The following is an 11889-nucleotide window of genomic DNA, read 5'->3' as shown; positions in this document are numbered from 1 at the left end:
TCGCGTTAATTTCCAAAAAAATATGAAGTATGATTGACTTATTACAACCTCCAGCACATTATAATATGTCTACAATATTAGTGAAATGGCATATGACTTACAAATTTTGGAAAAAACATTTTGCTATATTTTTTGTCTTACATGTCCAACCCATGTAATCATAAATTATTAGTCGCCAAAATAGATGTTAACTTCATTTATGTTATCCATCTTATGTTTTGAATGGATGGAGTGTAAAAAAATCCATTCATGTACCTTGTGAGTAGAAGCATATACGTGTGAAGTTTTGTTATAAAATGCTCCCTCCTTTCCAAATGGTGAAACCCGGTACATTTTGCCTTACGCCAAACTTTGTTAGGTTTGACCAAGATTACAAAAAGAAATGAACATGTACAATACCAAATAAATATTAATAGATTCATCATGAATATGTATTCATAATACACACACACACACACAGAGAGAGAGAGAGAGAGAGAGAGAGAGAGAGAGAGAGAGAGAGATAGACCTGAGTCTTCTTCCACTCGTCAGGTGATCCTTAGAAGTAAATAAATTTTGGAGAAGTGCTGGTGAATTTATGAGATCACGAGAATCTAATAATAAACTATATGCAGTGACAAAATTCTTCACAAGCAGATTTGTTGAACGGATTTAAGTTAAGAGTTTCCAACATAAATGTGACGCAATGTTGCTCCACTGCGCTGGTCACATTCCAACCTTCTATTCGAGATGAGTTGAAGAATTTTGGCTTTTGTTTGCTTTTCACCAAGTGCGAGTGCAAATGGAAAAGAGGTGATTTGTTGTATCGCCTCTGGTCTCACTCCCTCGTATATATGTTATTCTTTTTCTTTTGCACGAAACCATTTACGATTACGTTGTGTCTTTTTCAGAGTGATTTTTACGTGTCGGTGCTCAAATTAAATGTTAAATATTTCCCTACCAATATTTTCAGTGACACAAACAAAAAAATTAGATGCATTTTCGCACAAATTGTGCCTAGCGTCTACTAACCGACCTTGACTGTGTGTGGCTGTGAGCAGCAATGGCAGCAATCATAGAGTCCATCTTGCTAAAAGAGAAGGTATAGTACAGAGAGGCTGGGTGCTCGACACGTCGCCTGGAGGACCCACGCGGTCCAGATCAGTTGCTACTGCCGGCCAGTCTGCTCTTGGGACCCACGACAATGGACTTTGCACAAAAATGGAAATGAGCAGTCTGTGCTCTGGGGCTGGGTAGTGGGCAGGCTCTGACGTGCCTAAGCCAAGAGAGATGATGATTCACGTACATAGTACAGTACTACAAGAGTTGATCAGGCAGAGACCCGTAGGTGGAGGACTGGCCTACGGTCCAATGGTCTGGACCGGAACAGCAAAGCCATACTACCGTAAACAGGTACGTTTTAAAAGAAAGAAAACATAAACTGGTATTGAAATGTGTTTACTATGTGAATCTTATGCAGAATCAAAATACATGAGTTTGCCGGCATAGATCTGATTTACGTCAGATCATGCTAAAAATCCCGCCTTAAAGTACTCAACTACAAGTCACAAAACGTGCATAGATTTATGTCAGATCATTGCTAAAAATCTCCCCCGCCAGCCGTTCATGCATGTCGCCGGATCCCTCGACCCGACGGGGCGCGAGATGCAGAAGAAGGCGGCATGAGGAGAAAGAAGGCGACACTGAGACAAGCGATGAGTAGGTACATCCCTCGCTGCCGTTGGGGACGTGGCAGGAGAAGGCTTTGCATGCAATCCATGATCCACGCCTTGTGCTTGTGCACGAGGCATGTGGGCGCCTACTAGGCTTGTGGGGGTTTATGCGCTCTTCTGTGAATGGAAGCCCATAATCTTGCTGAACATGCTCTGTCTCTGAACGAGGGAGCCATGTGCGGCTTCCTGAACCTCATGACAGATCTTATAAATTTTCTGTAAACTTTCTCGTTGAATAATAAAGTAGAGCGGTTCTACCCCAAACAAAATTTGACGTGTAACTAAACATCATACAGTATCCTAAAAAACCGTCGTAGAGTGCTCAACTACAAAGCCACGGAATGTGTTTAGATCAGTCTCATTACCTGGCCATCTCATGAACAAGGATAAAACCGACTTTTTTCTTCTTCTTCAGATTAGCGAAAAGGTTCGCCCGGCCTAAGAAGCAGCCAAGGTAATTAGAGAGATGACGTGCTGACGAATGCCACGATGAAAGAACTTATGAGTTGGTTGATTGAAGAAGAACCAAATAAAGGACGGCTAGGGGTGACGATGACAAGTAAAGCAACCTTGGTGCATTTACAAGCACCTACGCTATATGTATTCCCTTTTTTTTTTTTTACCAAATGGGCATGACCCTGGCCTCTCTGCATTGCATGATGCACATAATCATTTTATTAAACACAAATCAAGTTCAAGCAACCGAGTATCAGCCATTTTATCGCAAGATGCACACACTGTACATACTCTTGTATGCAAGTTTGTGGGAAAGTGTTAGGGATAATTAATCTTATGCCCCTAATTGTGTCCAATTTGGCTGTTTTATTCCTAGTTTTCAAAAACCCTGAGTCCCGCTCAAGCCACTTCGCTCCTCTTATGCATTTGCCCTTTGACTCTTTTACCAACAGTTTAAAAACTTCATAACAAATTCATGTTAACTCAGAAAAATGCAAATAATATATCAAAATGTTCAGAAAAACATCACCTATATGTGCATATCATTTGCACTCATGACAAAAGTGTTGTTCATACATTTCTAGGTTTAACAACATTAATAATATTAATAACCTTATTACGTTTAAACAACACTTTTGTCGTGAATGCAGATGAGATGCACATATATGTGATTTTTTTTGAACATTTTGGTATCTTATTTTGCATTTTTTTATTTAATATGAAGTTTTTAAAATGACGGTCAAAGGGCAAATGCATAAGAGGAGCAAAGTGGCTTGGGCAGGACCGAAGGTTTTTGAAAACTAAGGGCAAAACAGTCGAGTGGGACACAAGTAGGGGCATAAAATTAATTGTCCCAACATGTTAATGCACGCCCATGAAAATCTGCTTTTTCAGATTTTAAATAAAACATTATTCATTTTTATTATTGACCATGCCCAGTCCCTCGGAATTGTTGTTAAAGTATTTTAGCAGTGTTGTCAGTAGTAATGTGTCTGTGACTTCCTAGAAAAAATGTATGCGTGTCGGAGTAATGGGCCACGGGTAGGCTAACCCGAGCCCCAGAACCTTTCAAAACATCGGGGCAGATTGCGCCCCTCAAGACCCCACGATGAAGAGCCGCCTCCTGGGAGTCGGCGGCAACTGCCCCTCACGCCGAGTCCCAGGGACGACTTCGAGTTAAGCCGACTCTTGGCTGACGACTTCGAGTTAAGCCGACTATTGGCTGACGGCTTCGAGTTAAGCCGACTCTTGGCTGACGACTTCGAGATGAGCCGACTCTTGGCTGGCGACTTCGAGATAAGACGACTATGGGAGTCGGCCCGCAACTCGAAACCCCCCCAGCCTTCGCCCCGATGGACGGGGCGGGTACAGTCACTGCGTGGCCGTCCCTGCCCCGCTTACGAAGGGCTGGCATGGCTACAGTGCGCCGTATCACTGGAGATCTCCATCGTGGCGCGGCACTGTTGCCATGCCCGCCCTGACCTCAGCCCCCATGGGTGGCGCACTGTGACCACGATGGCTTGCCTGTACGGCCCAGAGATGGCGGGACCCGCCCGTTAGCGGGGGTACAGAAGACGACGAGAGCGCCACAAAGACGGACCCATGGGAGTCGGCCCCCTGGAGTCGGCCGGCCCCTCCCACGGGCCCCGCACGCCATTAACCAGACAAGACGGGGAATGGCGACAGTGATCGTCCGCCAGGCGGTGGCACTGTTGCCATGACCCCATGACCGAGCCCGCGTCATTGGAAGCACGGCTACAGTACCAGGCCAGTCGGCGGGCCCCAGCAGTCGGCAGAGAAGACGGCGGCCTGAGAGACAGACGGCTGGGTCCCGCGCCCAGCCGGATTACCATTGTCTGCCTGGGGGGCAGGCCTATATAAGCCCCCCGGGGCACCCATGCAAGGGGGGATAGCTTCTTTAGCATTAGACCCGATCATATAGGAAGGAGGGAGCTAGCCTTGCCCTCTCCTACCTCCAGGAAACAGCTCTAGGAGCAACCTTTTATTCACTTTGCCATAGTGATCATGCGGAGCCCCCGCAGAGCAACAGTAGGGGTGTTATCTCCTCGGAGAGCCCTGAAGCTGGGTAAGATCCGCCGGCGTGCATGTCTTCGCCTCATCCCGTTTCCAGGCACCGGCGACGTTCTACTCGCTCCCACCATGATAAGCCATCCTTTGGCATATGTCGCACCCAACCCCCGATATTTGGCGCCCACCATGGGGCGAGGTGCACCGTCGTCCAGAGACCTGCTCTGGACGGGAACCCTATTCCTCCCTGGCGAGCACAGCCAGCCCGGCACGCCAGACGAAGTCTGCGCTGACGCGCTGCACGGCGCTGAGATCGCCTGCGCGGCCAGCTGCCTCGCTGAACTTATCGGCAAGGTTCGCCTCTCCGACGAGCCTGCATCTGATGCAGGCACGAGCGGCCCCGAGAGCCTCCTCGCGGGTCTCCTTGACCAACTCCACGTCGCCGGCGAGCCTGCCGTGGACCTGAAGTCCATAGGCTCCACTGACCCGATGCTGGCCGACTCCGACACCGCGTCGCTCGACGCGTTCCCCACCAACGTGGTGGTCTACGATGAGCCACTCCTTTGCACAGAGAGCGGCGGAAGCACCATCACGGAGGTTCTCGTCCCCGATCACGGCGAGCATTCCGGCGAAGGAGCTCGTGATCCACTCGACGCGGCTCTAAAAGACCTGACCGCGCCCATTTCGGGAGACGCCGACGCCGAGACGCTGGAGGCACGCCGCCTTCAGCTCGTCGAAGGCGCGAAGAAGCTGGCAAGCATCAGATGCTTGTCAGAAGCCTACCAGCGCGAGATGGATCGCGCTGTGGGCGGCTCGCCGGCCCCGACTGGGCCTAGCCGCCTTGGCACGGTCCGGTAGCATGGCGCAGCCATCGCCAACCTTTTCGGGGCCAATCGCCCTGTGTACGCCACACCCGCGGAGAACATCCGCGCCGCCCAGGCGGCGGCGGACGAGCTCGACAACTTCGAAGGTGAAGAGCGCCGCCTGACGACGGAGCGAGTTCAGCAGCTCCTCGACGCGGCTGCCGCGTAGAACGAAGCCGGCTGCCACACGGAGGCGCCGCAACGACAAAACGACGACTTGCCTCCCCGCCGAGATCAGGGCGCGACGTCTCGGACACCAACCGGCAATGTCCGCGGAAGGAAAGACAAGGATCCGGCTGTCAGCCACAGTCGGACTCGCATCACCATCGAGCGCGACCAAGGCGGCCGCCCCAAAGCAGTAGAACGGCGGGATGACTATCTGCCTCCTCCTCCTCGCAAAGAAAGGCGAGTCTCCCCGCCACCCGTTGAGCATCCGACTCTCGGCGACCGCCTTGGCCGCCGAGAGGGAGTCGGAGAAAACGATGCCCGCCACCGAATCGACCAACTCCACCGATCCCTGGCGTTGGAAGAAGACAAGTTGGGTCCTCCCTGTTTCGGACCTCGCATCCGAGAAGAGCCCTTTCCCAAAGGGTTCACGCTCCCCCGAGATACGCCCAAGTACACCGGCTCTGTGAAGCCGGAAGACTGGCTAGTTGACTACTCCAGGCCGTCAACATAGCAAACGGCAACAAGCGTGTTGCCGTAAAGTACGTTCCACTCATGATCCAGGGCACGGCCCGGACATGATTGAACAGTCTGAAGCCCCGCAACATCAACAGCTGGGTCGACTTCACCGAAGCCTAAGCCTCGCCAACTCTCCTTGTGCGTGCAAGGCCCCAACGAGTCGACTCGCGACTACCTCACGCGCTGGGCCGAGCTTCGGAACTCCTGTGAGGGCGTGCACGAGGTGCAGGCTATCGAGTACTTCACTGCCGGGTGCAGAGAAGGCACCCTCCTCAAGCACAAGCTCCTCTGCGATGAGCCAGAGACCCTCGATGAGCTGCTGATCATAGCAGACAAATACGCCACGACCGACTCCTCCATGAAGGTGGAGATTCAAGTTAGCGCGACTGGCAAAGTCGCCCCTCAGGCTCCCCGAACTCCGGCTGGGGACGCCAGTCAGCGACAACAGCAGAATGACCACAAGCGCAAATCTCCACAGCCGGCTTCCAGTAGCCGGCAAGTTGCGACAGTCGAAGAGCAACAGCCGGAGGAGCAGCCCCCGGCCAAGCGACAGAAAGGCGGCAAGTCCAACTGGTTGCCGGCCTTCTCGTACGAGCAGACCCTAGATGGCCCCTGCAAGTTCCACAGCGGCGCGAAGCCGTCGAACCACACCACCCGGAAATGCCACAGGCTCACTAGAATCGCCAAGGGAGACGGCCTCCTACCTCCCCCGCCTACTGGGCCGCCGCCTCCACCACCGCCCTAGCAGCCGGCTGTTAGGCCAGTCGGCGCAATACAAGACGAGTACCCAGAAGAGCACGGAGCCTATGTGGTGTTCACTAGTGTGGCCGACGATCGACACAGCAGGCGGCTGCAGCAGCAAGAGGTGAACGCAGTCGCGTCAAGCACTCCAGAGTTCATGCACTGGTCCGAGAAGCCTATCAGTTGGACCAGAGCTGATCACCCAGAGGTGATGCCGAGTCCAGGGTCCTATGCACTGGTCCTGGGCGCCACACTCGCCACGGATAGGCGGGCCGCTCGTTTCTCACGAGTGCTGATAGACGGAGGCAGCAGTATCAACATCCTGTACAAGGATACCATGGAGAAGTTAGGAATCAAGCAAAGACAGCTTCAGACCAGCCAGACTGTGTTCCACGGCATTGTTCCTGGCCTTTCCTGCTCGCCAATCGGCAATATCCCGATAGACGTCCTCTTTGGGGACAAAGATCATTTCCGCCGAGAGCCAGTTTGGTTTGAAGTAGTGGACCTCGAAAGCCTGTACCATGCATTGCTTGGCTGACCTGCTTTGGCCAAGTTCATGGTAGTCCCCCACTACACCTACCTCAAGATGAAGATGCCGAGTTCCAAGGGGATTCTAACCGTAGCCGGCGACTACAGAAAGTCGTCCGCTTGCGCGGCCGAAAGCAGTTGGCTGGCCGAGTCCTTGGTGATCGCGGCTGAGAAGCGGCTTCTTGATCGGGTTGTGGCGATGGCCGGCAAGCAGCCCGAGATGTCGCCCGACCCCAAGGAGTCAGAAGCTGAAGGATCGTTCAAGCCGGCCAAAGAAACGAAGAAGATACCCTTGGACCGGGAGCACCCAGAGAGGTACGCTGTCATAGGTGCAAACCTTGACAGCAAATAGGAAGGCGAGCTCGTCGATTTCCTCCGTGAGAATCGAGACATCTTCGCATGGTCCCCTAAAGACATGCCAGGTGTACCAACGAAATTCACCGAGCACAAGTTACATGTCCGGTCTGATGTGAAGCCCATTAGGCAGCCCTTGAGCCGCCTGTCAGAAGAGAAGAGAAGAGTTGTTGGAGAAGAGATAGCCCGGCTCCTGGCAGCCGGGTTCATTATGGAAGTGTTTTTCCCAGAGTGGCTAGCAAACCCGGTCCTGGTGCTGAAAAAGAACAAGCAGTGGCGGATGTGTATCGACTACACAAGCCTCAACAAAGCTTGCCCCAAGGACCCGTTCGCTCTGCCGAGAATTGATCAGGTGATAGACTCCACAGCCGGATGCGAGCTGTTGAGTTTCTTAGATGCATATTCTGGATATCACCAGATCAAGCTGAACCCGACTGACAGACTGAAGACCGCCTTCATCGCGCCGTTTGGATCATTCTGCTACCTGACCATGACGTTCGGCTTGAGGAATGCCGGCGCCACCTTTCAGCGTTGCATGCAGAAGTGCCTCCTCAAGCAACTCGGCAAAAAAGCCCACGTCTACGTGGACGATGTGGTGGTGAAGACGGAAAAGCATGGAACATTGCTGGAAGACCTCAAGGAAACCTTTGAGAACCTACGCCGATTTCAGATCAAGCTCAACCCTGAGAAATGCGTCTTAGGAGTACCAGCCGGCCAACTCCTTGGCTTTCTGGTCTCTGAACGCGGCATAGAGTGCAACCCTGTAAAGATCAAGGCCATTGAGAGGATGGAGGTACCCCGCCGACTGCTAGATGTGCAAAAGTTCACCGGCTGCTTGGCGTCCATTAGCCATTTCATTAGTCGGCTGGGCGAGAAGGCTCTCCCTTTATACCAGCTCATGAAGCTCATGAAGAAGACGACCTTTTTTGAGTGGAACCCCAAGGCAGACAAAGCTTTTCTCCAGTTGAAGAAAATGCTGACTACTCCCCCTGTGCTGGCGGCTCCGACTCCTAAAGAGCCCATGCTCCTATACATTGCCGCTACCAGTCGGGTAGTCAGCACAGTTATTGTAGTTGAGCGCAAGGAGGAAGGCAAGGCGCTACCTGTCCAGAGACCGGTATATTACCTGAGCGAAGTACTATCGGCCTCCAAGCAGAACTGCCCCCACTACCAGAAGATGTGCTACGGCGTGCACTTTGCCGCCAAGAAATTGAAGCCTTACTTCCAGGAGCATCCAATCACTGTCGTCTGCACAGCCCCACTTGCCGAGATCATCGGAAGCCGAGATGCTTCTGGCCGAGTGGCCAAATGGGCCATTGATCTGGATCCCTACACCATCTACTACCAGCCCCGCACCGCCATCAAGTCGCAAGCACTGGCCGACTTCCTCGTCGACTGGGCCGAGACCCAGTACCTGCCGCTAGCGCCCGACTCCACCCATTGGCGGATGCACTTCGACGGCTCCAAGATGCGCACCGGCTTGGGAGTCGGCGTTGTCCTCACTTCCCCCAAGGGCGACAAGTTGAGGTATACACTGCAGATCCACTTTGCCGCCTCCAACAACGTCGCTGAGCACGAGGCGCTCATTCACGGGCTCCGGCTTGCCAAAGAACTTGGCATTCGCCGGATCCTGTGTTATGGCGACTCCGATTTAGTGGTCCAGCAGTCATCTGGCGATTGGGATGCCAAGGATGCAAACATGGCGAGCTACCGCTTCCTTGTGCAGCAACTCAGCGGATACTTCGAGGTGTGCGAGTTCCTGCACGTACCAAGGAATGACAACGACCAAGCAGACGCCCTGGCACGAATCAGCTCCACCCGCCAAGCAATACCATCTGGCGTTGCCCTTCGGCGCCTCCTTAAGCCGTCTATCAAGCCTTCACCAGAATTAGACTCCATCTTCGTGCTAGCTCCACCCGAAGAAGTCGGATCCGACTCCAAGAGCGCTCCAGTCGAAGCCGGCCCGGGGACTGCGGCGACCAATCTGAAGACTCCAGAACTCGGCCCGGGGACTGCTCCAGTCGGCCTGGGGACTTCGTCAATCCAGCAAGCGGCCTCAGACTCCAACCCGCCGCCTCCCTTGCCCAGTCACCCTCGTCCAAGTCACAGTACTGGCAGTTGAAGAATAGCTGCACCCTCATGGGCCCAGCCCATCCTCAAGTTCCTGGTGAGCATAGAACTGCCAACTGATGAAATCTCGGCTCGGCAAGTACAACACCGAGCGGCAGCCTACACCATAGTCAATAGAGAGTTGGTCAGGCGCAGCGTCACTGGTGTCTACCAGCGTTGCGTCGAGCCAGAGTAAGGCCAAGCAATTCTCAGAGACATCCATGAAGGCGAGTGCGGCCACCATGCGGCTTCAAGAGCACTCGTCGCCAAAGCCTTCTGACACGGTTTCTTCTGGCCAACTGCCCTAGAAGAGGCCAAAAAATTAGTCCAAAAGTGCAAAGGGTGCCAGTTGTTCCGCTCCAAGACACATCAGCCGACTTCTGCACTCAAGACTATCCCCATCGCCTGGCCCTTTGCGGTTTGGGGCCTGGACATGGTGGGACCATTCAAAACAGCACGAGGCGGCCTAACTCACTTACTTGTCGCGATGGACAAGTTCACCAAGTGGATAGAAGTAAAGCCCATCAAGAAGTTGAATGGTCCGATTGCAGTGACTTTCATCGCCGACATCACGACTCGGTATGGCATACCGCACAGCATCATCACCGACAACAGCACAAATTTTGCGAAAGGTGCCTTGACCCGTTTCTGCGCGACTCAGGGCATCCGACTGGACTTAGCGTCCATTGCCCATCCACAGTCAAACGGCCAGGTAGAGCGAGCAAACGGCCTCATCCTGTCTGGCATCAAGCCTTGACTGGTCGAACCACTAGAGCGTTCGGCCGACTGTTGGCTTGACGAGTTGCCAGCCGTCCTCTGGAGTCTGCGCACGACTCCAAACAAGTCAACCGGCTTCACACCCTTCTTCCTCGTCTACGGTGCTGAAGCCGTCATCCCGACGAACATAGAGTTCGACTCTCCGCGAGTCACGATGAACACCAAGGAAGAAGTAGAAGAAGCGCGTCAAGACGGTGTCGATCTGCTGGAAGAGGGTCGGCTGTTGGCACTCAGCCGGTCCAGCATCTACCAGTAGAGCCTGCGCCGATACTACAACAGGAAGGTCAGGCCGAGATCTTTCCAAGAGGGCGACCTTGTGCTCTGGCTGATCCAGCGAACAGCCGGCCAGCACAAGCTGTCGGCGCCTTGGGAAGGCCCCTTCATTATCAGCAAGGTGCTGGGAAACGACTCCTACTACCTGATCGACGCTCAGAAGCCCCGAGCACGCAAGAGGGACGACTCTGGCAAAGAGACGGAGCGCCCATGGAATGCAAACCTTCTCCGAAGATTTTACAGTTGATGCAGTATGTATCACGCTACCCTTTGTATTAAAGTACCAAGACTTCGGGCCCCCCGAGATGAGCTCGGGGACTCCCCTTTTTGTTATCTGTATGATAAGAATTGTGCCTTCGAGTATACTACTCTTTGTTATGCCGCTTGGCACCGGGCTCGACTAGTCGGCCGGGGACTCGCCGCCTTGCGCTATGAAATGCTTCCTGCAGTCGGACAAGTAGTGTGTGGCGCCTAAGCCGTCTCCTGACAGAAGCCGCAGCTCACAGAGTGACTGATTGGTGGACAGGAGTAAGGAAGAATGGGCGTCCACACGAAAAATGGCTAAGGACTCAAAGCATAAGCATAGCTTAAGCCGGTTTCCTGCATCTCTTAGCAGAGCCGACTCTTTAGTAGTCGGCCTGCCGCTTTCTATCCAACTTGTTAAAAGACTCAAAAATGGCCAAGTACTTGCCTTCATAAAATAGCCAAGCATTTGATCCAGTGGCAGCCGCAGAATGGTTGTCCGATTGGCAAGGCAGCGACTCAGGGAAGGCGGCAAAGGAAAAAGCCAAAGGAGCAATGCTCAAGGAAGGATAGAACTCGGATAAATATTTACATAGCATAGGCCCTTGGCCGAATCTTCAAGCAGAAGTTCAAAATACACCCCGTGGGTGGAATTGTTCAAATTAACAAGTTCTTCAAAGACTACTAAAGCAGATAAAATGAAGGCAAGACGGCAGCCTAGGAAGTGGCAGATGGGTTCGGAGGGTCGGAAGAGATGGCGGTGTTAGGCGTCAGGGCGGTCGACTGGACAGTCTCGGCTTGATCATCTCCGGCGGCGGCTGGCTCGGTCGGGCGCGGCTCGTTGCTGGAGGCACGGTCGAGCTGAGGCTGGTCGCCCGCTCCACCTTCTGGCGCCTCCGTCTCGCCTCCGTCCTCCGCCTCGCCTTCCTCCTCAGTGCTGGAACCGATCACCTCCGCCGAGTCCTCGTCGTAATCCGGGTTCATCCCGAACCACTCCAGCGGCGCCTCCCTGCCGTCTTCAGCCGATTAGGGACGAAGATGCTGGTGTTGGCATAGTCGGTGATCGCCGCAACATGAGCGACGAGGGCGTCTTCCACAGCTACCAGCTCCGCCAGGGCCTC

This window comes from Triticum dicoccoides, chromosome 7B (genome assembly GCF_002162155.2).
Source record: "Triticum dicoccoides isolate Atlit2015 ecotype Zavitan chromosome 7B, WEW_v2.0, whole genome shotgun sequence".
Classification (NCBI taxonomy): domain Eukaryota; kingdom Viridiplantae; phylum Streptophyta; class Magnoliopsida; order Poales; family Poaceae; genus Triticum; species Triticum dicoccoides.
This window is presented reverse-complemented; position numbering follows the sequence as displayed.